Here is a 26,218-nt window from a genome sequence, read left to right as displayed (position 1 = left end):
AGAAGAATCAAACTGCGACAGCTGCCTGAAGAACTTTTCTACCAAAGACTGCTGCTGCAGAGGCAAATACATCAAAACGGTAGAATTTAGTAAATGTATGCAAAGAAGACCAAGTTGCTGCTTTGCAAATCTGATCAACTGAAGCTTCATTCTTAAAAGCCCAAGAAGTGGCAACTGATCTAGTAGAATGAGCTGTAATTCTCTGGAGGCTGAGACTGTCCCGCCACCAAATAAGCCTTGTGAATCAAAAGCTTTAACCACGATGCCAAAGAAATGGCAGAAGCTTTCTGGCCTTTCCTGGAACCAGAAAAAAAACAAATAGACTGGAAGTCTTTCTAAAATCCTTAGTAGCGTCTTTCTAAAATCCTTAGTAGCTTCGATATAGTATTTCAAAGCTCTTACAACATCTAAAGAATGTAAATATCTTTCAAGAGCATTCTTAGGATTAGGACACAAAGAAGGAACAACAAATTTCCCTACTAATGTTGTTAGAATTTACAACCTTAAGAAGAAAATTAAACAAAGTCCGCAAAACAGCTTTATCCTGATGGAAAAAAATAAAAAATTTATATATATATATATATATATATATATATATATATATATATATATATATATATATATATATATATATATATATATATATATATATATATATATATAATCAGAAAAAGGAGACTCACAAGAAAGAGCAGACAATTCAGAAACTCTTCTAGCAGAAGAGATGGCCAAAAGGAACAATACTTTCCAAGAAAGTAGTTTAATATCCAGAGAATGCATAGGCTCAAAACGGAGGACCCTGCAAAGCTTTTAAAACCAAACTAAGACTCCAAGGAGAAGAAATTGATTTAATAACAGGCTTGATACGAACCAAAGCAGTGAATATCAAGAAGCTTAGCCATCTTATATGAAATAAAACAGAAAGAGCAGAGATTTGTCCCTTCAAAGTACTTGCAGACAAACCTTTATCCAAACCATCCTGAAGAAACTAAAATTCTAGGAATTCTAAAAGAATGCCAGGAAAATTTATGAAGAGAACATCATGAAATATAGGTTTTCCAAAACCGATAATATTTCTTCCTAGAAACAGACTTACGAGTCTGTAGCACAGTATTAATCACTGAGTCAAAGAAACCTCTATGACCAAGTGTTCAATTTCCATACCTTCAAATTTAGCAATTTGAGATCCTGATGGAAAAAATGGCCCTTGAGACAGAAGGTCTGGCCTTAACGGAAGTGGCCAAGGTTGGCAACTGGACATCCGGACAAGATCCGCATACCAAAACCTCTGAGGCCATGCCGGTGTTATCAGAAACACATGCGATTGTTCCATTATGATCTTGGAGATCACCCTTGGAAGGAGAACTAGAGGCAGAAAAATGTAAGTAGGTTGGTAAAACCAAGGAACTGCCAACACATCCACTATTTCCGCCTGAGCATCCCTGGACCTGGAAAGGTACCTGGGAAGCTTCTTGTTTAGATGGGATGCCATCAGATCTATTTCGGGAAGACCACAAATCTGTACAAACTGGATGGAGAGACCACTCCCCTGGATGTAAGAACTGGCGGCTGAGATAATCCGCTTCCTAATTGTCTACACCTGGGATATGTAACGCAGAAATTAGACAGGAGCTGGATTCCGCCCAAGAAAGTATCTGAGATACTTCTTTCATCGCTAAGGGACTGCGAGTCCCCCTTGATGATTGATATATGCCACATTTGTGATATTGTCTGTTTGAGTACAAATGAATAATTCTCTCTTTAATAGCGGTCAAGCTTGAAGAGCCCTGAAAATAGCACTGAGTTCTAAAATATTGATTGGTAACCTTGCCTCTTGAGGATTCCAAACTCCTTGTGCTGTCAGAGACCCCCAGACAGCTCCCCAACCTGTGAGACTTGCATCTGTTGAAATCACAGTCCAGGCAGGACAAACAAAAAAGAGGCCCCTTGAATAATCTGATGATGGACTTACGACCAGGACAGAGAGAGAGAGTTGAATGTTGGGATTAAAGTATATCAACTGTGATATCCGAATATAATCCTTGCACCACTGATTCAGCATGCAAAGCTGCAGAGGTCTCATATGAAAACGAGCAAAGGGGATCGTGTCCAATGCTGCAGTCATGAGACCTAAAATTTCCATGCACATAGCCACTGAAGGGAATGATCGAGATTGAAGGTTTTGACAGGCAGAAACCAATTTAATTCTTCTTTTGTCTGTTAAAGACAGTCTTGGACACTGAATCTATCTGGAAACCTAAAAAGGTGACCCTTGTCTGAGGAATCAAGTAACTTTTGTAAATTGATCCTCCAACCATGTCTTTGAAGAAACAACTCAAGTTGATTCATCTGAGATTCTGCTAAATGAAAAGATTGAGCCAATACCAAGATACCGTCCAAATACCCTGCTCTCTATAATAGATACAGAGCAAAATTACATAAATAAGTAAAAAAAAAACAGTTCCATGATGTGGGCACACAGGGGTCAGAATTAACAGCGAAAAAGTACAATAGTCATAGATAATACAGTGTACCATTAGAAGATAAACCTCATTTTTTTTTTTTTTTTTTCTTAAGCATTATATCCTCTTAAAACTTTGGTGAACTGTAGTGTGGTAGGTATTCCCCTAATAAGTAGAGGCCTCTCTTGGACCTATGAAAGAGACCTTTGTACAACGGGGAACTTCAAGAGGATAGAGGAAAGTAGCAGATAACAAAAGGGCCACTTATGGACCCAAAATAAAGTACAACATAACAGTCTGTAACAACAACAAAAAAATATTGTCAAATTGAGAGATAAATGAAATATAGCTAAAAGTAGTAATAGGTCTACTATGAGCAAGTATTGCAGTGAACTTCCCATACGGGAGCATTAATGTGGATTGGAGTTAGAACTACAGGAGACTGATATAGACGAAGGCTAATAACATTAAGGGTGAATAAAAAATGACATTTAGGGTAAACCTCATGGCACGTATGCCTGATACATAAAATTTCCATCAATAGTGCCTATCGCCCGTGATAACATGAGCATGTATATAGATAGCAATGGATAACTATATGTGAATAGACATAGGGACCAGCATCATATAGGCAATAACAGTTGTGGCATGTATAGTACGAATAGGCAGGAGTACAACATAGTAAACCAAACATGGGTGCTGCAGGAGGCCAGCAAGTAAGTGTTATACAATTAAAGATCAATAATCCCACAGTCATATATAAAAAAAATAAAGGGGTAAAAAATAAACATATAGATAGGAGGATCTAGATTATATACTACAAGAGCTAACTTACCAAGTCAATAAACCCTAATATATTTGGGGGTATATAAATACGGGAATGTCCATGCTTATAAGAATACAGGATATTAGACCTCAAACTTCAGGCTTGCTAGCCGTCATTGCAAGGCCTCCTCAATCTGGGGACAGAAATTAAACTCTGCCCACATGAAAATATAATTTGTAGAAATAAAGGAAGTAGCTGATAGTGTTATAATGCTGTGTCTCACTTGTTAATCAACTATAGGAACCCAAGTCCAACCCAACTTAAATGTAGTGGAGGGTCTAGGGCCTGCGTACACCACAAAGGGATGTTGTACAATACAATTTTGACAGCCCTTAGAGGTAATAGTTTAGCTTAAACAGTGAACAGAGATATTATACAGTATATAGGCTTATAGGAGCTTATCTGTGGAACATATAAAAAACACATGGCATATAAGACTGCTGTAACCAAGAAGTTTAAATCATACATGGAAATTAAATTCAGTAGTTGAAAATTATAGACTCTGGCCGTTAATGAGATCTCAGACTGAAAGTCCTCATGAATATAGCAGTCTATGAATCAACATCTACATCTCAATTTTATTGGGATATTACCGAGTGAAAATAACAGTTCACTCCTATTTCTGCAGGGCTCAATATAGCAGACCAGGACACCGTAAATAGTTACCTTAAGGACTAATATAGTGTCATTGAGTACGCTAATTTCAGGAATTCCCGGTTCTCATGCGTCTCTCAGCCCACTCCATGGCGTTCAGAACAAGAAATTCTGACTGGGGTATTATGCCCTGGGTAAGTAATTTGCCGGCTCCAGGGACTCAATGCTAGCTATTGATTTAGTTCCGCTCGATTCTGGCTTTGGGTGTAAAGTCCTAAGTAGAGGAGTCGCCGGGTACAAGAATTGAGTTCTTGTATTTGTCCCAGATCCGCATCTTTCACGATCAGTAAGTAGCTCACCACCTCTTGTTCCTCCGGCGCCAGACATAGTTGAACACAGGCAAACAAGATAGTTCCTCCAGAGCAGATTAGAAGTCTCAGTCATTGTAAATCCACTGCGGAGCCCTCTCCAATCCTTGTCTCCGGCCTCCACTGCCGCTTGTGCATTAAATTGGGGAGTGGTGCCTCCTGATAGATCCAGAAACGCCTTCTCTTGCCTTGTATGCTTGGCTCCAATTGACACCTCAAATACAGATGGCTGCACATCAGAAGCCTGGGCTCCCGAGACCCCATGACTCTCAATCTGGGATCCCCAGGTGAGTAAAGGTTTTCCCTGTTTAAGGTTTGCATCGCCCATCTGACCGCAGGAAAGGAAAATCTTTATGTCAGACAGGTCTGTCTTGGTAGGCGTGGGCCTGTGACTGAGTACTTCTGTTGAGCGGGCTATATTTAGCGTTGTAGGTCCATCCTTAAACCGTGCTTTTAAGAGGAGTTTGCATATATCCTCCTCTAGGCTCCGGTAATGGTCTTGCACGAGTTGGGTCATCTTAAGTTCCCATCTTTCTATTGCCTCCATTTTTAATAGATGCTTGAAATAGTTTTTCTTTGTGATGTTTGAGACCTTATGTAGTTGCTTTGCGAGATAACTGGTTTCCTGTGGAATTGAAGGTTCTAGCAGTGTCTTGCGGGAGTTCACTGCTCCGTAACGACAGAGACACGCAAGTGCCCTGCCGGGGGTTGAATAACAGGCCGCAACCTAAAAAGAGCTCCGGTAGGCTGAATTTGACAGCAAGTCCAAAAATAGCTTTATCTTTTAAGAGGGTTTTCTAAGCTGTGCAATATTAGACATCAAGAAGTACTCGATAAAGCATTTTGAAATTAATTTTGAGCAGATTTATATTAGGACCTGAAGCAGGAGACAGACAGTCTTGCGACCGATCATGGCCACCGCCCGGAAGTTCCCCCAAAAATACAACTTTTTAAACCTTGAAGAAGGAACAAAAGAAGTACCAGGCTTAGACCATTCCTTAGCAATCACATCAGAAATAGCATCAGGAACAGGAAAAACCTCAGGAGGTTTATAAACAGAATTTAAATGTTTACTGGATTTATTATCAAGAGGACCAGACTCCTCAATATCCAAAGTTATTAACACTTCTTTTAACAAAGAACAAATATACTCAATCTTAAAAAGATAAGATGATTTATCAATGTCAATGTCTGAAGTAGGATCTTCTGAGTCAGAGAGATCCTCATCAGAGGAGGATATATCAGTATGTTGTTGGTCATTACATATTTCATCAGTAATATGAGAAGTTTTAAAAGACCTTTTAAGTTTATTTGAAGGCGGTATAGCAGCTTAGCCTTCTGTATCGCATCAGCAATATAATTTTTCACATCAACAGGGATATCATGTACTTTAGATGTTGAAGGAACAACAGATACTGTAATCTCCACTAGCTTACAACAGATACACTTAGCTTTGGTGGAACTGTTCAGGTAACATGGTTCCTACAGCGACTTCTGAGACGGGATCAGATTGAGACATCTGGTAAAATGTAAAAAAGAAAAATAACATTAAACAAAAATATCTTATTTCCACATATAGCAGTTTCAGGAATGGGAAAAAATGCAAATGCTAAAATTGTCAAAAAAGCAAATAGCATAGCCCTCTGAGCAAAAAGACGGCATAACAAACGCAATTTCGCACCAAACAACCTTGCATCAACTAAGACGCAGTAAAATTACTAACTTGCGTCATGACAGACGCACATTCACGCCAAGAATGAGCCTAATATGCCCGAAAGTTTTCCAAGAGAAAAAACAAGTCAAATTGGGAAGAAAAAAAAAAAAAAAGGAGGAGGAGGACTATACCCCAGGTAAGACAAACTTCCTAAACATGATTCCCAGAACGAAACTGCTGGACTGCAAAGGGAAATACACATAGACCTGACTCATGGCAAACATAAATAAAACATATATTTAAAACTTTATATTAATACATAAAGCGCCAAACCATAGCTGAGAGTGTCTTAAAATAATAATAATAATAATAATAATAATACATACTTACCAAAAGACACCCATCCACATATAATAATAATAATAATAATACATACTTACCAAAAGACACCCATCCACATATAGCAGATCGCCAAACCAGTACTGAAAGCGATCAGCAGAGGTAATGGTATATAAGAGTATATCATCGATCTGAAAAGGAAGGTAGGAGATAAATCCCTACAACCAATAACAGAGAACCCTTGAAAAGATTTCCCGCGAGGAAAACCATAAAATCAACAGGCGATACTCTCTTCACATCCCTCTGACAAACACTGTACTCTGAGAGAAACTGGGCTTCAGAATGCTTAGAAGCGCTTATCACAGAAGAAATTAGAAAACATCAAGCACACACTAAAAAAAAAAAAAAATATATATATATATCTTACTTCACCACCACCATAGGAGGCAAAGTTTGTAAAACTGAATTGTGAGTGTGGTGAGGGGTGTATTTATAGGCATTTTGAGGTTTGGGAAACTTTGCCCCTCCTGGTAGGATTGTATATCCCATATGTTACTAGCTCATGGACTCTTGCCAATTACATGATAGAAAGAGCAGTTTTAGCTTTTTTTTTTTTTCTCAGTGCCACATTTATGCACTGGGTACCTGTGTCTGATTATTAGGAGATTATATATATATATATATATATATATATATATATATATATATATATATATATATATATATATATATATATATATATATATATATATATATATATATATATATATATATATATATATATATATATATATTACAATTTACACCAGGACATGGTTACTCATTTTACTTCTGACTCCCACTTATATTATTCTCCATCTTTTGTTGTTGTGCATCATCATCAATAGCACCACCATATATTTATTGACTTTTTATATTCACACTGGCTCCCGACTTTGAAATATAATACATATAAAAGAAGTTTACAGAGGGTTACAAACTTAAAACATGATTTATATCACTATAATTAAGATGCTTAAATAGAATCAGACAGCAAACAAGACAACTTGACAATGTGTCTGCACAACTGTTATGAAATGGGACACATATTAAACGTCCCAAAGGAGGTGTGTCTGTGCTAAACAAATCTACATTATCTTTCTTATCTGGCATGTTCCTGACCACCAATAGTGTTGTGGGAGTTGTCCTCATGAGCCAGTGAGGAACAAATATCTATGTGTCAAACATGATTTTACTGTTACCTTGAATACTTTCATACCCAAGGTTGCTGAGGTTTATACACTCACATTGCCAAGCATATAAGCAGTTGGTGTGTATACACGAGGATAACTAAGGAAAGCAGGTGCATTTTGTGTATGCACCAATCAGAGGTGCAAGATACCAGTGCCAATCTCAGGCTGCTTGCTTTTTTTTTTTTTTTTTTTTAAACTTACATTAAAATGCCGATCACACAAGTATGCTAAACTATGGAGCTACAATATATTTAACAAGTTTAACTACTGCATTTTCATACATTTGACAGATTATTTTTTTTAAGTTTACTGTCCCTTTTAAAAGGCCCACTCCAGTATGTTCACACATATAACATAAATAGTTTTAATGTAGAATTATTTAGGTTACGAGATATAATGCATACACGTGCGGTAAGATCTGTGGGTAACACAAACGTGTAAGACTTGCTCAGCAACATAAAATACAATTTGACTGGTTGTAAATATAATTTATATTATTAATATTTTCCTAACATTGCTATCTGTGTTCTAAAGTCCGTTAAACGGACAGGCAGCTGAAACTCAAAATAATGGCTGTATGTTTAAATTCCTCACCGGGTGTACACTAGTCAAGAAGGTTAATAAATCTGCCTTGCACAAACTGACATTGACAGCCGGTGATTACTTACCCAAATTAACCTCTGTCATGCAGCCGTTTCCCTGTGTAATGACAGCACTAACCTACGATGTACACAGGAGACCCAGCGTGTTCCCACAACGCCTCACGCCTGTCTGCAGTTCACTGAGTGTTTTCTTTTAAAAAGTGCAATGTTCTGTTCCATAAGTCACTCGCCAGCAGAGTACCCGCCCCACTTCAGAAATAGCAAATCAACTTTCGCTTCTGTGTGATACTGCAATCTGATTGGTGCTGGTTTTTCCGTCCGCGTTCCCTAGTAGACAGGTTTAGAGTTTCCCATTTAGGAGGTAAGCTAAGGGTAGCATAAGCACATAACTCCCCGTTTACCAACTACCAAGTGCTGTCACGGCAGTCACGTGACGTCCCTTTACCCCGGTAGGTACGAAAAGTTACGAAAAGGAACTTAGCCTTTCTTAATAGCTCTTTTCTATATGGAATAGAACAACAACAAATTACAAACACACTAAAAAAAATTATACATAAAACTGGATGTAGAAAATGCATATCTTGAAAGTTTAACCGTTGGAATCCTGATTAGCCCCTTGGATTTATTGCAAAATGTTATGGACATTGATGTATGTAGAGAGTGGGTAGGAAACCTTGAGAATTTTTAAACTCCACATTTTAGCAATGTTTAAAATGTTTCATTATAGAACGTATAACCTTATTGCTGCAATAAGGTTATACGTTCTATAATGAAACATTTTAAACATTGCTAAAATGTGGAGTTTAAAAATTCTCAGGGGCGAAACTACAGGGGGTGCAGAGGTTGCAGGTGCGACTGGGCCCCTGAGGGTGGGGGCACAGCTTTAAAAAAAAATAAATTATAATTATTTTTTTAATAAAAAACATTAACCTACCACTGCCTGCACTGATATCATGTGAGTGTGACATGACTACAGGGGTTATTGTTTCTGTTTTACCCATTGGTGTTTATGTGTGTGTGTATGTATGTGACTGTGTGTGTATTTTATTACAAGACCAGAGACTCCTATTTTTGCATTAGTCTTTCTTTACTACTCAATGCAGCCTTTTAAAGTACAATAACATTAAGATAAATAACATAAAACATAATAAGAAGCTAACAGAAGCTTTTTATAATGAGAGAAAAAACAGCCAATCAGCACAGAGAACAGGTTATAAATAAAGTACACAGTAAACACTCTTCCTCTTTCTTTTGCTGCTCAAAACAGATAAGTTGTGTTTATATACATGTTCATTGACCTTGTATATTTTGCTTATTTACATACATACTTATTTTTAAAATTTTGTAGCCTTAAATAAAGTGACATTGTAAAACCCTTTTTCTGAACGTTTTACCTACCATTTACTATCTCTTCACAATGTCGTTTTTCATTTCATTTTTTTCTATGTCTCTCTCTACAAATAGGCTAATTTGGCATTGCGCTTTTCTATAGTCACATAGTCCGGTTTTTATTTTACCTATCCCCTTGTGTTTGTGTGACTTTTGTCTCCTCTCCCTTCCTGCTCCTGTCTCGGCAGCTCCGACGCCATTTTGTGGGCCGTTCCTCTCCCTCCCGCCCGCCCATCCATGCTGACGTGTTATTTACCTCAGTCAGCCTGACACAGCTGCCTTGGTGGTCGAGTTGTAACATTGTTTAGCCGTTACACTCGACATTTTCTGCACTCAACAATAAATTCCCCCTTTTACAGGCTTGTATTGCCATCTACTGGCTTTCATTATATACATCTTTACCAACTTTTATTTACTTCAGGGAATTGCTCAATTTTGAAATAACTTTTTACCTCATAATAATTTAAGTTTAAGCCAATATTGTTACTGATCATAATACTTTTTTCTGAAAAAATATTTATACTGAAAAAATATTTATATTCTATTCATCTATAATAATTTATATATATTTTATTAAGGGAGCTAATTTAATTATTTTTTACTTACTTTTATTTTGGTTCAGACATATTTAATCCCAAAAAATATAATGTCTGAATTGCAAGCAGACTCACCTCCCTTAACATTACAAACTGTACAAAAGATGATAGACTCTTCCATGAATAGTTTGTTTGATAAAATGTCCTCATTGATGGGAGGAAAACAGAAAAAGATTTCTTTAAAAAGAAAAAACCCATCAATTGCCTATAAAGCAAGCAAAAAACTTATTGAAAAATCTCGACAGCTTTTAGCTGACCCTATTGTTCCTCACAGCAAAGGAAGGAAAACCGCTGTTAATAGAACCCTGCACCCCGAGGGTAACCAAACGGGGGATACTTACATATGCAAAAAATTAAAATATAATAATAAAGAAGTTTCAGATAATCCATCTTCAGAATCAGAAAATTCAGATGGTGATGAATACACAGATATAAATTCTGATAATTTTAATGATTCGGATAACTCCGACGGCCCCCCAGCGGCCAAGAAACAGAAAAAGAAACTTAAAAAATTTTATGATGTTAGTGAGGACGAGGAAGATTTTGTTGATTGCCTGGGTAACCCCAGATTCAAACCAGATGAATTACACCATCCCCGGTCAGCCGAGTGGTGTCCCCCTATAGACTTAGCCAAATTTATTGATTATCAATTACGTAAGCCCCTGAAGAAACAAACCCGTAACAAGATGAAGGCCGAATGCCCTCGCCCCCTCTTACCTAAAAATGCATCTATCACCCCAGAAGTTGACCCCAAGATTTTAAAATTTATCGGCTCCCCTGGATATAAATTGAAAAAAGGGGTGGACAGATCCTGGAAAATTTGCCAGGACAAACTTCTGGACTCTGTTGGCCCTCTGACTAAATTATTTGAACTGTCCGAACAAGGAATAGCTGAGAATTGTCCTTTGGATCCTTTCGTAGTCAGGGAATGGGTCCAAAGACTGCTTTGCTTTATCGGAAATACCAATTGTGCCATGTCTGGGGAAAGACGTCGGAACATCCTAAGAAAAATAGACCCCAAAATTTCGGATTTTTCCTCAAGCAATATTGCTTCCGACAAAAATGGTCTTTTATTCGGTGATTTATACCTTAAAGATCTTAACCAATACGTAAACACTTTTTCCAATTTGAATAAAGTAAAAACATCAGTGAAGAAAATTTTCTACCCCCAAAATTTCTCCGACAGGGCCGGGAGAGGCAGAGGCCGCTTTCCCGGCCGTCAATCCTATTTATCAAGGTCTCACTACTTTCCCCATCAAAACCAATTCCACCAACAATACCAGTCTCAATACCAAAGAGGTTACTCAGAGCCATCTACCTCCTCTTTTTTCCCGTCAAGAGGTCGCCCTTGGACCCAGAGAGGTTTCAGGACCAGAGCCAGAGCTAGACAAGCTCCTGGTAAGTTCTTTATCTCCTCCTCTTCCTTTTTTCCCAGAAAAAATTGGTGGCAGACTCGCCCTGTTTGCCCAAAATTGGGCTTCAATTACTTCAGATCCTTGGGTCTTACAAACAGTTTCAGGCATTCTTATAGAATTTATATCTCCCCCAATCCAAGGCTCTCTTCCTCATCCCATTCACTTTTCTCGAGAAGACGCTCTTTTGGTCAAAATGGAAATCTCAACCCTTTTTTCCAAAAAAGCGATTCTTCCAGTTTTCCAACCCCAAGACTTTTACCTGAGCAATTTGTTTCTAGTAAAAAAGAAAAACAATCAGTTCAGGCCAGTCATAAATCTGAAGACTCTAAATACTTACGTTGTATACCACCACTTCAAAATGGAAGGAATACACTTACTAAGAGAGTGTTTAAGAGAAAACGACTGGTTGGTTCGCCTGGACCTCACAGACGCCTACCTAACTGTTCCAATTGCTCAAGAACATTGGAAATATCTGACATTCCGCTGGGAAGACCAATTTTGGAACTTTACTTGTCTTCCTTTCGGCCTGTCCTCCGCCCCTTGGATTTTCACCAAGTTACTCAAACCTGTAGTGGCCTGGTTGAGACTCCGAGGTATTCGTCTAATAATTTACTTAGACGACATTTTATTGATGGACCAAGACTTTCATTCCCTTCAGAATCATTTAACCTCTACAATTTCCTTACTAGAATCCTTAGGCTTCATAGTGAACAAACAGAAGTCGGTTCTTTACCCTACAAAATCCTTAATTTTCTTAGGATTTCAGATCGACACTATACTTTCCTCTCTCAGTCTTCCATTAGACAAAGTGAAGAACATCAAAAAAGAAATTTCAAGAACCCTATCAAAAGATTCAGTCCCCATCAGAACTATAGCCAGAATAGTAGGTTTACTATCATCCTCTATTCAGGCTGTTTTTCCTGCCCCCTTACACTACCGAGAACTTCAAAGATTGAAAATTCTTCATTTGAGGAAAGGGTTTTCCTATTCTCATTTGATTCCTTTGTCTACAGAAGCCAGAGAAGAACTTTCTTGGTGGCTTTCTCATTTGGAAGCCTGGAATGGACGAGCCATTTTTGGCAGAACTCCAGATTTTGTAATAGAATCAGACGCCAGTCTTTCAGGCTGGGGTGCGCGTTGTGGTCCTTCCATCACGGGTGGCAAATGGACATTGGAGGAGAAACGTTTCCATATCAATTGTTTGGAATTATTGGCTGGCTCGTTTGCAGTCAAAAGTTTTGCCAAATTTTCTTCTCCAGTTTCTATTCTCCTACGGATGGACAATATTTCAGCGGTGCAGTATCTCAATCGTTTGGGAGGCACCAAATCGAGAGATTTGTCCAACATAACCAAAGAGTTCATTCATCTTTGTTTAGACAGGAATATTTCCATCAGAGCGGAATATATTCCAGGACAATCGAACACAGCTGCAGACTGGGGATCTCGTTATTTAACAGATTCCAGCGATTGGAGATTAGACAGGAAAGTTTTTCTATCCCTTCAATCTCTCAGAGGTCCCTTTTGCTTGGACCTTTTTGCGTCCAGGACCAATTTCCAGATTTCTCCATATTTCAGCTGGCGCCCGGATCCAGAAGCTGCGGCCATAGATGCTTTCCTTCATCCATGGCCTCCCCAGAAAGCTTATGCTTTTCCTCCCTTTTCAATGATCCCGAGGACAATTTCAATGGTTCGCAGGGATCTCCTTTGCCTGACAATAGTGACTCCATTTTGGCCAACCCAATCATGGTACCCCTCCCTTCTGGAGATGACCATCAATCTTCCAATTCTTTTTCCCCCGCTTCCTCACCTGTTAGTCAACCCGGAGGGCAATTATCACAGTCTAATTCTCCAAGGGTCTCTTCTCCTGATAGCTTGGACAATATCAGGGGACCCTGGTCTCTCCGAGGACTTTCGGAGGGAGCTAAGTCCCTCATTCAAGATTCCTGGGCCCCAGGTACCCGCAAATGTTATTTTGCCGCATGGTCAAAGTGGTCTGGCTGGTGCCTGCGCAGGGACTTGGATCCCGTTTCTTCTGATTTAAATGACATTATTAATTACCTTTCACACCTTTTTGAATCAGGTCTGGCTTACAGAACCATTAATGTTCATAGGTCAGCCATTTCGGCTAGACATAATTTAATTAATAACCTCCCTGTCGGCAAACATCCCTTAGTTTGTAGAATTCTTAAAGCCATTAGATTAAAACGTCCTCCTGTTCCCAAACACCAATTTTTCTGGGATGTAGACCTAATTTTCTCCCTTTTCAAATCTTGGCCTGAAAATAATTCATTATCTCTCAAACAACTTTCTGCTAAACTTGCTACTCTTCTTTGTCTAATTTCTTTCAGAAGGGTATCCGATGTGAAAGCTTTAGATTGGAATTCTAAACGTTTCTCTCCTGAAGGAGTTACTTTCTATCTTTCTCGAAGAACTAAAACTCTGTCTACATCTATTTTCTACCCTTATCTTCCTTCTGAACCTTCTCTTTGTGTGGTTGAATGCCTAAAATCATATGAATCTAGAACATTATCTTTTAGGAAACCTGACCTTAGCCAACTTTTAATCTCTTTTGTTCCTCCTCACGCTCCCATCACTTCTACTTCTATTGCCAGGTGGGTTAAATGGGTCATGAAAGAGGCCGGTATTAACATTTCTTTTACTGCTCATTCTGTCAGAGGCTCTGCGGCTTCAAAAGCCTTTTTAAAAGCGGCTCCTCTTCAACAAATTTTACTTGCAGCAGACTGGTCTTCTGATTCTATTTTTAAACAATTTTATTTCAGACCCATTCAACATGCCTCTCTTAATTTATTTTCTTAATTTATTTTCTTAATATGCTTTAAACTTGCAAAAATAGGAGTCTCTGGTCTTGTAATAAAATTCCGATTATCCTAATATCTTGAAGGTATAATCTAGATTTTATTAAAGACACAGAGACGAGTATTTTCCCTCCTCAGAAATAATTATGTTTTTTCTCCCACCCTATTTTATTACGATATGTTATTAATATTTTTTGTCTTTAACAGTATCCATGTAATTTCAATCCATGTTCACCGTATGGATCATTCCCTACAACTCGGAAGTGTCATCCTTCAACAACTGAATTCTGGACATCCTTTTGGTCTTCGATCAAGTTCTACTGTTCATGGAACTCATTTCATCAATTCTACAGGAAAATGACTTTTGTTATACTTTGTTGTTTTGGACTTTTTGGTTTCTTCATGATGCTTAATATTCTTTTCTTTTTGAGCATCGACTAGAAAGAGGAAGAGTGTTTACTGTGTACTTTATTTATAACCTGTTCTCTGTGCTGATTGGCTGTTTTTTCTCTCATTATAAAAAGCTTCTGTTAGCTTCTTATTATGTTTTATGTTATTTATCTTAATGTTATTGTACTTTAAAAGGCTGCATTGAGTAGTAAAGAAAGACTAATGCAAAAATACTCGTCTCTGTGTCTTTAATAAAATCTAGATTATACCTTCAAGATATTAGGATAATCGGAATTTATGCATGCATGTATGTATGTGCGTATGTTTGTGGAACCAGCAAATTACAGACCTTGTTACTACAGCATTGGTGGGGCATGGGGTGAACAGTGTCATTATACAGTACCACTATATACAGTATGGGGGGTGGACCATGTACAGTTCTGGGGGGTTAAATAGTGTCACTATATATATATATATATATATATATATATATATATATATATATATATATATATATATACACAGTAATAGGGGGTCAGACCATCTCACAGACTGTGGGCACAGGGTACCTCCTTTTGCAGACATGTAATCTGATTCACTTTTTTTTTCTGTGTTAAATGTAAAAAAAAGAAAAAAAATGTATTAAATTCACCTTTTTTTGGAGGGGGAGGGGCAGTGGGGGGGCCCTTCTTAGATTCTTGCACCTGGGCCCTGTGGTTTCTATGCAAAAAAGTGTGTATATAAACAGCGCTACCCTGCAGAGACCTCAAGCTGTTCCTAAAATACAACTCTCCCTAAAGGTTGCATATAGAAAAAGGCAATTTACAAATGGAGTAATAGGATCAGCGCTTATGATAGCAAGGGGAATCTAGCAACTAAAAATAGTAGATAAACAAGAAGTGTATTTATAATAATAAAATAATGATTTATTTAAAACATTCAAGAATAATAAACCAGATAATATCTAGCTCTTGCAGATAATATACGGTGACCGGTCACTTACACAATTATAAAACATATATATTATAAACTCTAAAAATAACAATAACAATCTTGAACATATGTTTAAAAGCTGCTTTTTACTTTGGGAGTTTGCAATTTATTCTCCAATACTTAAGTATATAGTATGTCTCTGTTTGCAAGAGTCCTTTTTGAGGGAAATACTATTTGTACGTGTATGTCACCTTATAAGACACCTTGACTCTTTCCTCCAATACAGTTCCGGGACGTTGTATAAGTAAGTATACCCGAACTCCTACTTTTAGCAGGTGGAGGGCAATATGTAAAATGACAAGTTTCCGATATGGTAGAGGATAAGTCTCACCTTAACAGGCTCTCTTCACATCCACAGCGATTTCTGCAGTAGTTAAATGACAAGTGTCCGCTATAGTAAAGTATAAGTCTCACCTTCACAGGCTCTCTTCACAGCCACAGCGATTTCTGCTCTCAGATGCTGTGATCTACCGGACGCCTCCGCGTCTGCTGTGCAGCTCCACGCTGGTTAGTGCTTCCGTGTTCAGTCACGTGTGTTTAAGCAGGCCAATGAGAGTCCCAGAACTGTATTGGAGGAAAGAGTCAAGGTGTCTTATAAGGTGACATACACGTACAAATAGTATTTCCCTCAAAAAGGACTCTTGCGAACAGAGACATACTATATACTTAAGTATTGGAGAATAAATTGCAAACTCCCAAAGTAAAAAGCAGCTTTTAAACATATGTTCAAGATTGTTATTGTTATTTTTAGAGTTTATAATATATATGTTTTATAATTGTGTAAGTGACCGGTCACCGTATATTATCTGCAAGAGCTAGATATTATCTGGTTTATTATTCTTGAATGTTTTAAATAAATCATTATTTTATTATTATAAATACACTTCTTGTTTACTATTTTTAGTTTCTAGATTCCCCTTGCTATCATAAGCGCTGATCCTATTACTCCATTTGTAAATTGCCCTGTGGTTTCTAGTTACGCCTCTGTTATTGCAATATCCATTCATTATTTATTTTGCTGCATTTTGGTGTGAAATACATCTGAAAAGTGTCCTTGTTCCTCTTTCTCCCATGGAGGCTTTGGTTATACTATTATCTAGTTTTCTGTTCTTGTTTCTAGTCATTTGCTCTTTTAAGGTGGATTATCAGTTTTGCATCAAACATCCAAATAGGAAAAATATTCTTTTAACTAGGCTTACCAGAAGTCCCACTTTTACTGGGATTGTCCCGGTTTGGAGGCGCTGTCCCAGACTAGTGTCCCACCCAGTTGTTCATTCTGTCCCAGTAGGGTTGCCACCTCCAGGTTTCAAATCATGTGTCTGGGTTTCAGCCCACCTGAAACTCAGACACATTGTTCAAAATGACTGGACTGTGGCTCTCCAGCATAGTTGGATGCTGGTACTTTGTTACATACAGCCCTGCTTAGCTTATCGTTCGTGTCCTTCAAAGTTTACATTTAGTAATACAGGCTGAGTGAGCAGCATAGGTTTTTTTTAATTTTGTAGTACTATTTGGTTTATTTTTCTAAGAATTTAACACCCCCCCCCGACCCCTGGTGACATTGCCGGTAATACACCTTTCTTTAGGGGAATCATATGGGTATGATACTAGGAAGTACAGACAGGCAGGATTTTTGGCCTGGATCTTGCTTTACTTCATGCAGGATAGTATTTTGGCTATAATCTTCCTGCATTATGGTATAGAGTAGCCTCTTAAACAGCTTTAGTAGGCATGTGTTTCTTTTTTACTTTCATTCAATGTTGTATTTATGCCTTATCAGTATTTGGCTCTGTTCCTTAATTAGACACATAAAACACATATTACACTGCAGATATTAAATTGTGAAATTGATAATTATGAAAGTGATAATTATGCTTGATGTTTGGCATTATTTAGAATCTGAGATTTAGATTAATGATTTATTTGCCATGGCAACGTAAAGGTGTCTTTTCACTAGGGGGTGGTGTTATGGTCTTTTTAAACTGTGTGATTCACTTGTTTGACTGAGGAAGGGTAGAGTATCCACGAAACATTACACACATAAAAGCTACTACTTTAAAAGGACCGATAATTGCCACGCCCCCTTGACCACGCTCCTGACCACACCCCCATTGGCACCGCACCAGGTGGTCCCAGTTTCACCTCTAAAAATTATGGTAAGCCTACTTTTAACACTGTTATGCCATTCTATTGCGTCATAATTACACTGGGCTTTAAAGCCGTTATGACGGAATAGAACGTCTCAGATTTGATCGCGGTCTGGAGGGCGTTCCTAGGGTTATAGGGACGCCCCCAGATCCGATCCAATAATTCAAATCTCGCTATCGTGTGCACGATCGCGTGATTTCAATTTATCTACATCGGAACAGTTGTTAAGTAGCTGTAGACAAACTTGGTAGTTTAGGTGTGAATATTATTGTGTGTTTATATATATATATATACTAGTTGGTAAGCTTGCCCAGAGGGCAGTCTATGTGTTGTTTATAAAAAAAAAATTGAACTACAGAAAAAATAAACAAATTATCAACAATTAAAAAATTAAACCTAATCCCTATAAAAATTAAAAAGTCCCCCCCCCCAAAAAAAATAGAAACACCCCCCTAATCTAATGCTGAACTACCAATAGCCCTTAAAAGGGCTTTTTGCAGTGCATTGCCCTAAGTTAAACAGCAGTTTTGCAGTTACAAAAAATTCTAAGTCCCCCTTAACAGTAAAACCCACAAACCCCCCCAAAATAAATAAACCTAACACTAAAAAACCTAAACTATCCATTGCCCTGAAAAGGGCATTTGTTTTTTTTTGGGGGGTTTTTTATTCTTTTTTTTATTAAAGAAACACAGGTACAAGGAGATATATATCAGTATTTACAAGGCATAGTTATAAGAAATTAAAGAAATGCTACATATTAAACATCTGTATATTAACATTTGTGGTATAGTTGCCAAGCGTTACAGAAGAAGGTGGTATATTACTCAAAGGTATATATGCACTATGCAAATCTGAATACAAAGGATTGAGACTGTATAAAAGAGATCTGAACATTGAGAGGTACATAAAGGACTAGTCGAGTACCATTTTATACTAAACCTGTGCCTCTTAATTATTTTTTTTTATATTAACAACTAAGAACAGAACAAAACATACAACAAAACTTAAAACCAAATATTAACACTGGTGGTATGCCCAAAAGGGTATACTAATTCTCGTTGCAGTGGGTATAACAGGTAATATGCAGCTTTATAGAAGATTAAATATATGTATATGTGGTGCTCACATAGCAAAGAAACCAAGTGACATTCAATTGTGCATATATATATATATATATACACATATATATATATATATATACATATACATACGCACACACGCATACATATACATACATACCCACACATACAAGTCGTTGTAGATGAAACTAATAAAGTGAAACAGCAGGCTTTTATAATATGAGATGAGGTAAGCCAAGGCATGATAAACCAGTTGCATCATTCAATATGAAGAGAGAGGCAGCACTGAAAGATAATTAACAGGAATGTTTAAGTAATGCTACTAATGTCTAGGCTATACTGTGGAATCAGAGACTGGGCAATCCCAGTATATGAAACACAAGTGATGCATGAGACTGCAAATAATTCTAATAAAGTAAGACAGCATGCTTCTGCATATAGAGTAAACTGAAGTATATCAGAATAGAAAATACAAATTGCATCCTACAATGTAAAAAAAAAAAAAAAAAGGAGGCAGGATTGAGAAATCATTAACAAAATCTATAAGCAATAATACCAATGTCTAGGTTATACTGTGGAAACAAATCAGGAGTTTTCAGCATGGGAAACTGGGCAACCTCAATATGTTAACTCTAAAGTATGTAACTCTAAGAAAAGGAAACCATATTTTCCTACATATACACCCCAAGGCAGAACATACAGTGATCTGAGATGTCATCGCAGAAAATGCATCATGCCTGCAGAAAGAACAGGACACATGTCAGTGCTTTCACTTTGTAGTGCTGCTCCACATTAGACAGTTCTATTCAAACAGAGTTGTGCTCTGGCTGCACTGTGTACGTTTTCCTTAACACAGTGAATTGATTGTTGACAGGCTCTCAGAGATTTTTTTCAAACCCTAGTCTTTCCCAGTCTGCAAAGCTGTTTATTCTGAACATAAGATGTATGAGCATTGCATCTTTTTATTACTACATTTCTATGTTATACCAAGAGTTAAGGAAATAAATTTTATTCAAGAGACATTTTAAAATTTATTTTTTTGTATGCAGCTAACTTGCAATTCAATTTTCAACTACTGCACTATATTATAAAACATTTACAAATTGCTTTATTCTTCAGTTAACCAACACATTGCAATTGAACTGGTGCCTTAGTGTAACTTCCTAATTTAAAATTGAATTTTATTTTAAAATTACCTGCAGAAAAAATTTCACTAAATAAATCTCATTGCAGAAAGTGAAGGAATGTTCTGCCTCTGGGCATATACACATAAGCAAAATGAGGTATCAGAGTATAAAATGCAAATTGTTTCATTCAATGTGATGACTGAGACAGCATTGATAGGGAGTGAACACAATCTGCATTGCTGTATACTTGCTGTTGAATATTCAAAATAATAATTAAAAAAAAAGGATTGCAGGCATATTTTTTATCAAGGTTGTAAGCAACCTGTCATAAGTCATAAGTAAAATGATGGTGCACTGCCATCTCTTTAAAGCAGTCCCTTATGGAAGTCCCAAACATGAGGGGGGTGAATTAATACCCTATCTCTGCAAGGGATATCATCCAACTCCTACACGAGCAGGGAGAGGATGAACGCTGCAAACAAAGCATGAGTGAACAGGACATAAACTGCTCCAAGTGTGGAATGAGAAATATATTGCAGCTGTCCCTGAAAAGGTCCTGCAGAGCTTTACATCTTTTCTATCCAGACAGTCTGCCCAGGTATTGCTCCACTGGAATGGTCTCATAAGTTTATAACACTGAGGGTTCCTCTGAGAGCAGCCAGCTGCTAGTAGCTCTGGAGCTGACATCAGTAAATCAAATAGGCACAAGTCTGTTACATTTAAACTGACCTCATGGCATGTTTCTGCAGTCTTAGGTGGGAGTCTCAGTGATCCAAGAGATATATCCTATGAGCAGCCATTATGAGAGTCCAATGTGAGAACAGTTAGATTGTCAGCATACTTCACATAGCCACGCTGTATTGGGTACTCATTAATAGAATTTTCCTTGTGATCTTCACACATGGTCATTATCAGTTTGGTGCCTCTCACAACTCCCTGAACTTCCTGGCATAACTCTGAACAGGCAGATAGCAATCTGTCCAGTGAAGGTGTAAACAGCATGGTCAGTTCCTGGATGAGGTTATCTTTGCACATCAGCATGTTGAATCCTACTTTGCATCCTACTTTGCTTTTTTTAAGAGCTGTTTTGCAGAGCTCTTTCTTCTTGCTGCCACCCGGTTGCTCCGCCCACAGGAAGTCTCTGAAAAGGGCATTTGTATGGGCATTGCCAAGGCCGGCTCAAGATATTGTGCTGCCTGGGTCCGAGAATCCAATGACGCTCCCCCAGTATTAACATTACTGATAACTATATTAACTTACTAGCCTGGCTTCTGACCTTACTAAGCCTGCCTACCTACAATCAATGTTTTTGCATAGGACAGGACTGGTCTGGATCTGACAGTGACTGACTCAGGTCACTCAGTCACTGAAGTGCTGCCCCTTGTCAAGTGCTGCCTGGGTCCATTGGACCCACTTGGTCCCATGGTTGAGCCGGCCCTGGGCATTGCCCTTAAAAGGGCATTCAGCTCTTTTGCTGACCATCCCTAATCTAAAATAATAAATAAATACAAAAAATACAAAAACCTAAGTCTAAAACCTCCCCAAAAATATAAATAAAACCTAATCCCTATGAAAATAAAAAAGCCCCCCCCAAATAAAAACACCCCCTAATCTAATACTAAACTACCAATAGCCCTTAAAAGGGCTTTTTGTAGGGCATTGCCCTAAATTAAACAGCTCTTTTGCAGTTACCAAAAATTCTAAGTCCCCCCTAACAGTAAAACCCACCACCCACCAAACCCCCAAAATAAATAAACCTAACACTAAAAAACCTAAAGTAACCATTGCCCTGAATTATTATTATTATTATGGGTTATTTGTAGAGCGCCAACAGATTCCGCAGCGCTATAAACAAAGGGGAGTATAAAACAATTAAGGGATAAAGTGGGTAGAGGGCCCTGCCAAGAGTTGCACTGTTGTAATCCACTCTTAAGACGGTGATCTACAAACAGCTGGGCTCTTAGGCTTACATGCTAAGGGGGTTCAGGGGATAGCAATGGAGGAGTGGAACTGGTATAAAGTAAGGGTATCATAGGTTGTATGCATCCTTGAACAGCAGAGTCTTTAGGGAGCGCTTGAAGCTTTCAAAACTAGGGGAGAGTCTGGAGAAGTCCTGTAAACAGGAGTGCGATGAGGTAACCAGAGAGGAGGAGAGTAGGAGTTCATGAGCAGAGCGAAGGGGACGGGAGGGAGAGTATCTGGAGACAAGGTCTGAGATATAGGGGGGAGCAGTGCAGTTGAGGGCTTTGTATGTCAGAGTGAGAATTTTGTGTTTGATCCTAGAGGCAAGAGGAAGCCAGTGAAGGGATTGGCAGAGAGGAGCAGCAGATGAAGAGCGATGTGTAAGGAAGATGAGTCTGGCAGAGGCATTCAGTATGGATTGTAAGGGAGCTAGGCGGCAGGTGGGGAGACCAGAGAGGACAGAGTTGCAGTAATCAAGGCGGGAAAGAATGAGAGAGTGGATTAAAATCTTAGTTGTGTCTTGTGTAAGGAAGTGTCTAATTTTGGAGATGTTTTTAAGGTGGAAGCGGCAGGCTTTAGCCAAGGACTGAATGTGAGGAGTGAAGGAAAGATCGGAGTCAAATGTGACCCGAGACATCGGGCATGCGGGGTAGGGGTAATGATGGAGTTGTCGACAGTTATAGAGATATTGGGGGTGGAGATTTTGGAAGAAGGGGGGGAAATGAGGAGCTCAGTTTTGGAGAGATTTAGCTTGAGGTAGTAGGAGGACATCCAGGAAGAGATGTGAGAAAGACAGTTAGTGACACGGGTTTGCAAGGAAGGAGATAGGTCTGGTGCAGAGAAGTAGATTTGGGTGTCATCAGCATACAAATGATATTGGAAACCGTGGGACTTAATTAGGGAGCCTAGTGATGATGTATAGATTGAGAAGAGAAGGGGACCAAGGACAGAGCCTTGCGGTACTCCGACAGAAAGTGGTGACGGGGCAGAGGAGGCCCCAGAGAAGGCTACACTGAAGGTACGGTTTGATAGGTAGGAAGAGAGCCACGAAAGGGCTGTGTCACAGATGCCGAAGAATTGCAGGGTTTGGAGCAAAAGAGGGTGGTTGACAGTGTCAAAGGCTGCGGACAGATCAAGGAGGATAAGCAGAGAGAAGTGACATTTTGATTTTGCTGTAAGTAGGTCGTTGGTGACCTTAACAATAGCTGTCTCTGTGGAGTGATAGGGACGAAATCCAGATTGCAGCGGGTCAAGAAGGGAGTTTAACGTAAGGAAATGGGATAGGCGTGCATATACTAGTTTTTCGAGAAGCTTTGAAGCAAGAGGGAGGAGGGAAATAGGGCGGTAGTTGGATGGGGAGGTAGGATCAAGGGAAGGTTTTTTTGAGGATAGGTGTGACCAGTGCATGTTTCATCGATGAGGGAAATGTACCAGTGCTGAGGGAGAGGTTGAAAATATGTGTTAGTATAGGGGTAAGGGTAGCAGAGAAGGAGGGGAGTAGCTGTGAGGGGATAGGGTCAAGGGGACAGGTAGTGAGGTGAGAGCGCAGTACAAGTGCCGAAACTTCTTCCTCAGTAACAGGGGAGAATGAACTAAGTTTCAGGTTATGAGGGTTGTGGTTGAGTGAGAGCATTTGAGGGGGGGAGAGAATGGAATTATGTTGAGAGCTGATTTCATGTCTGATGGAGTCAATTTTGTTAATGAAGTGACTGGCAAAGTCTTGAGCTGACAGAGAAGTTGTATTAGGAAGTGGGGGAGGGTGGAGGAGAGTATTGAAAGTGGAGAACAGACGTTTTGGGTTTGAAGAAAGATTAGAGATAAGAGTAGAGAAGTAGTGTTGCTTGTAGAGAATAGTAGGAGTTCAAGATGAATTTGTAATGAAGAAAATCAGCTGAACTCCGTGATTTTCTCCAATGCCGTTCAGCAGTACGGGAACATCTGCGTAGGTACCGTGTCAGAGGAGTATGCTAGGACTGGGGATGAGTGTGTGATTTCCGAGCAATGGTAAGAGGGGCGAGATTGTCAAGGACGGATATAAGGGTGGAATTATAGTGGCAGATAGATTGATCAGGGCAGGAAAAGGAGGAGAAGGATGAGAGGAGCGGTTTAAGGGAATTAGCAAGTTGTTGCTGATCTAAAGACATAATGCTTCTGTGAAGTTTGGTGTGAGGAGTAGAAGGAGGGAGAGTTATAGGAAGGGATGATATGTTGCAAGTAAGGAGATGGTGGTCAGAAAGAGGAAAAGGGGAGTTTGAGAAGTTTGAGAGAGTGCATCGATATCTAAAGATCAGGTCAAGAGAGTGACCGTCTTTGTGAGTGGGAGAATCAGTCTATTGTGACAGACCGAAAGAGGAAGTGAGTTGCAGAAGTTGTTTAGCGGATGAGGCAGTGGGATTGTTAAGGGGGATGTTGAAGTCGCCAAGAATGAGGGCAGGGGTGTCTGAGGAAAGGAAATAGGGTAGCCAGGCAGCCAAGTGATCTAGAAATTGACTTGAGGAGCCAGGGGGTCGGTATATGACTGCAACACGTACAGAGAGAGGGGAGAATAAGCGAATCATGTGGGTTTCGAATGAGGGAAAAGTGAGGGAAGAGATAGGATGTATTTGTTGAAAGGTGCAACAAGAGGAGAGTAAAATACCTACACCACCTCCTTGTCTGTTATCAGACCTAGGAGTGTGGCTGAAGTGGAGACCCCCATGTGACAGAGCAGCAATGGATGCTGTGTCTAGGGGAGAGAGCCAGGTTTCTGTTAGGGCCAGAAGGTTGAGGGAGTGGGAGATGAAGAGGTCATGTATAGAAGTGAGCTTGTTGCAAACAGAGCGAGAGTTCCAGAGTGCACAAGTGAAAGGGGTAGCGGCTTTAGATGCAAGAGGAATGTGAGTAAGGTGTGCAGAGTTTTGTTTTCTGAGTCTATGGGATGGTACACATGGATGTGCACGGCTTGTCAGTGGTTGGGGACCAGGATTAGGGGAGATGTCACCAGCAGTAAGTAGAAGCAAGAGGGAGAGTGACAAGAGATGGGATACAGATTTGCAGTAGTGAGACTGCTTTTGAGATGAGCTGCAGGGGGGAGAGAGAATGTTTAGGAATAGGTAAAGTTCATGAGTACAAAAGTAAGGTGAGTTTAAGAGAGATGGGCTAATGAACAGTGCAGGTGGAGAGGGAGAAGGAGTAATTGAATAGTGTAGTTTGTTATAGAGTTTGGGATGTGCATTGCACAGGGGTGCATTGCATGGGCAGTGTACATTGTAACAATAGCATATGTTCACATGTTCAAAGTGAACATTTTATAAGTGATTCACTAGCAATATAGCAATAGAATTATACAAGAACTGCATTCACTACTCAGCACAGTGCTGCTTAATAAGAAAACATGCTGCCTATTGACATCTGCTGAAAAATTGCACACTGCATCAAGCTAACCCTATTCTCTCTCCTCTGCTTTCAGTTATGTGAATAGAGACCCTGTCATTCTGCAATTATTCACTGCTCTCTGGTGTTTTTTACTCTCCTGTAACTCTCTTCTGGTATGTGAATAGAGACCCTGTCATTCTGCAATTATTCACTGCTCTCTGGTGTTTTTTACTCTCCTGTAACTCTCTTCTGGTATGTGAATAGAGACCCTGTCATTCTGCAATTATTCACTGCTTTCTGGTGTTTTTTACTCTCCTGTAACTCTCTTCTGGTATGTGAATAGAGACCCTGTCATTCTGCAATTATTCACTGCTCTCTGGTGTTTTTTACTCTCCTGTAACTCTCTTCTGGTATGTGAATAGAGACCCTGTCATTCTGCAATTATTCACTGCTCTCTGGTGTTTTTTACTCTCCTGTAACTCTCTTCTGGTATGTGAATAGAGACCCTGTCATTCTGCAATTATTCACTGCTCTCTGGTGTTTTTTACTCTCCTGTAACTCTCTTCTGGTATGTGAATAGAGACCCTGTCATTCTGCAATTATTCACTGCTCTCTGGTGTTTTTTACTCTCCTGTAACTCTCTTCTGGTATGTGAATAGAGACCCTGTCATTCTGCAATTATTCACTGCTCTCTGGTGTTTTTTACTCTCCTGTAACTCTCTTCTGGTATGTGAATAGAGACCCTGTCATTCTGCAATTATTCACTGCTCTCTGGTGTTTTTTACTCTCCTGTAACTCTCTTCTGGTATGTGAATAGAGACCCTGTCATTCTGCAATTATTCACTGCTCTCTGGTGTTTTTTACTCTCCTGT

The 26,218-nt window shown here is 39.1% G+C and overlaps 1 protein-coding gene across 3 annotated transcripts in view; it reads right to left on the bottom strand.

The window, feature by feature from the left end:
* The window catches only part of STK17B (serine/threonine kinase 17b), an 82,657-nt gene extending 72,985 nt beyond the window's left edge, over window positions 1-9,672 (bottom strand). Inside the window, exon 1 of one of the 3 annotated variants that reach the window (XM_053698571.1) lies at window positions 9,595-9,672. The gene's annotated coding sequence lies outside the window, so the exon portion shown is untranslated. Of the gene's footprint in view, window positions 1-8,143; window positions 8,573-9,475 lie in introns of those variants that run through there. The other 2 variants (XM_053698569.1, XM_053698570.1) reach the window with 2 other exon arrangements.
* Between the last annotated feature and the right edge of the window lie 16,546 nt (window positions 9,673-26,218).

Source organism: Bombina bombina, chromosome 1 (genome assembly GCF_027579735.1).
Source record: "Bombina bombina isolate aBomBom1 chromosome 1, aBomBom1.pri, whole genome shotgun sequence".
NCBI lineage: Eukaryota > Metazoa > Chordata > Amphibia > Anura > Bombinatoridae > Bombina > Bombina bombina.
This window is presented reverse-complemented; position numbering and strand designations above follow the sequence as displayed.